This window comes from Echinops telfairi, unplaced genomic scaffold (assembly GCF_000313985.2).
Source record: "Echinops telfairi isolate 266 unplaced genomic scaffold, ASM31398v2 ScPeMD7_36;HRSCAF=134, whole genome shotgun sequence".
Lineage (NCBI taxonomy): Eukaryota > Metazoa > Chordata > Mammalia > Afrosoricida > Tenrecidae > Echinops > Echinops telfairi.
This window is the reverse complement of record NW_022103934.1, coordinates 724,367-727,074: the sequence shown is the minus strand read 5'-3', so window position 1 is coordinate 727,074 and position 2,708 is coordinate 724,367. Positions and strand designations below refer to the sequence as shown.

The window sequence follows — 2,708 nt, the reverse complement described above, 5'->3', positions numbered from 1 at the left end:
GGTCCCTGGCACTCTGGGGGCGCAGGCGTCGGCGCAGGCATGGCCAAGCCCAAGCACCGCACCACGCACAACCCACCCCGGAAATGGCACAGAAACGGCATCAGGAAACCCCGGTCACCACGACTCGAATCTCTTGAGGGGGCAGACCCTACGGCTCAGATCCCCATGGGCAGCCACCGCTCAAGCTCAGCCGACAGGCCTACATCACCCACCCCAAGCTCGGCAAGCGGGCTCAGGCACGTACTGCCAAGGGTCTGAGGCTCGGCCAGCCCAAGGCACAAAGCAAGGCGGACGCTCCAGCCAAGGCCTCGACTGCAGCTCCAGCTCCTCAAGCTTCCGCAAAGTAGAGTTCTCCGTCCAAGGAGGAGAGAGAGGGGCTGGTGTGAGCCCGGGGCTGCCTGTAAGGCACTGGTGTTCTCCGGTGCTGACCCCAGGTGGTGCTGTTGTTGGTCCAGACAGACAACCAGGGGCTGCACAGATGGGCTCAAGCCTAAGGACCATTGTGAGGCTGGGCTGGGCATGGTTACATTCTGTCGCGCACACGGGGTCACTGTGAGTTGGAACTGAACTCAATGGCACCAACAAGATGCCATCGCATGTAAGGCGCCTGCCAGTCGGGACAAACCCCTCTAGCGGTCAGTGCTTTCTCTGGAGAGTAACGGGCAGGCGGGAGGCGCTGTTCAGGGCGCCACTGGGATTTCAACTTTGGCATCTTAGATTCAATAAGAGGGGCTATTCCGTACCCTCTACGGAAAGCCTTCAGGAGGGATTACAAGTTTATGTCCAGAAAACAAGAAATGATCTATCTATGGTCCCCTCCCAGGGGGACAGACAACAGAAAAGTGGTTAGAGGGAGACACCGGTCAGTGTAAGACATGAAAAAATAATAATTTATAAATTATCAAAGGTTCATGAGGGAGGGGGAGGGAGGGAGGAGAAAATGAGGAGCTGATACCAAGGGCTCAAGTAGAAAGAAAATGTTTTGAGAATGATGAGGGCAACAAATGTACAAATGTGCTTGACACAATGAATGAATGGATTGTTATCAGAGCTATAAGAGCCTCCAATAAAATGATTTATAGAAAAAGAAAAAAGAAAAAAACCCAAATCCTCACCACCGTACCCAAGGTCACATCACGATAAATGGAGAACAGAGGGAAGTTGCCGAGGACGGCATCTCGCCTGGACCCATAATCAAGCTCCTGGAAGCCACACTCATTAAACCCAAGGACAGTGCATTGGGTAAATCCGCAGGGGACTGCGTTGAAAAGCAAGGATGTCGCTTTGAGAACCACGGCCCTCTGGAGCAGCCTGTGCATGTGACAGATGGGCACGAAGGAGAATCAATACACTGTGTAGTCTCGTGTATCAGCCGGGGTTTCAGCACATTTTTATGCAGTTTTTGTGGTAAAATGAGGTGTCTCGGCTCGTATTCGAGTCGGCTTAGACTCGAGTATATACGGTCTTTGAATTACGGTGCTGCTGGAGAATACGGAGCGTCCCACAGACTGCCAGGAGACCAAACAGATCTGTCTTGGAAGAGGCGCGGCCAGAATGCTCCTTAGAAGCAAGCGTGGTGAGATGTTATCTCACGCACTCTGGACGCATAGTCAGGAGAGACCAGCTCCGGAGAAGGACATTTTGTTTGGTGAAGCAGAGGGGGCAGTGGCGGATGAGGAAGGCCCTCGAGGAGGTGGTCTGATGCCCAGGCTGAACAATGGGCTCGGGCATCACCATTGTGAAGATGGCCGACCGGGTGGTGATCCTGAACAGACAACTCCATGGCCTCTAACAACAACAACAACGACAGTGAGGAGCCTGGGGTGTTACATGTCATTATTAGGTGCCCCGAGTCGGTTCCAAAGCACAGAGACCCCCCCCCACGTGCAATAGGACAAAACACTGCCGGGTCCTACGACGTCCCCACGAGTGTTCTTAGGTTGACGCCCACGGTTGGCGCCGCCGTGCCAATCCATCTGGATGTGGCTCTTGCTCTTTCTCGACGACGCCCTTCTTTCTCCAGGGCCTGGTCTCTCCTGTGTTTGGCTGCGCACCAAAAAACGTCAGCCAGCCACAGCTGTCTGAGGGAAAAGACGGCCCAGGCGCGCCCCTGTACACATCAAGTCCCACAAGTCGGATTCGTGGGAAGCCATTCCGAGTGGAACTGCCCCACAGGGGTTCCAGGCTGAAGTCCTTACAGAAGTGGACGACGCCATCGCTCTCCCCGGGAGCAGTTAAGTGCCATCGAGTTGGTTGCGACCCAGAGACCCGATGCACCGCAGCACACACCTGCCTGGTCAAGCGTCCTCCTCACCATTGCTCCCACGCCTGAGCCCACTGCTGCAGCCACTGTGTCCGTCCACCTCACTGAGGGCCGTCCCCTCCTCCACGTCCCCTCAACCCTATCTAACACGATGTCCTTCGCCAGGGGCTGATCTCTCCTGACAACATGTCCAAAGGATGTAAAACAAAGTCTCACCACCCCTGTCTCTAAGGAGCAGCTGATGGGATCCAATCACAGGCCTTCCAGGTAGCAGCCAGTGCTTAGCCCGGATGCCCCACTCCGGGAGGTGGGACTCTCTCAGGGGCCAGTCTGCTCTGTCCTGGGGATCACTGTGAGCTGGGACCCACTCCACGGCTAGCTCCACCTGCACGCCCTCACTCCCTGCCTCGCCTCCGTCAGGTTTCTGGTTAAACATCATCTTCTC

General features: G+C 55.5%; 1 protein-coding gene across 1 annotated transcript in view; it reads right to left on the bottom strand.

Moving 5' to 3' along the window:
• The window catches only part of SPC24 (SPC24 component of NDC80 kinetochore complex), a 9,113-nt gene that overhangs the window by 5,392 nt on the left and 1,013 nt on the right, over window positions 1–2,708 (bottom strand). The window lies entirely within an intron of this gene.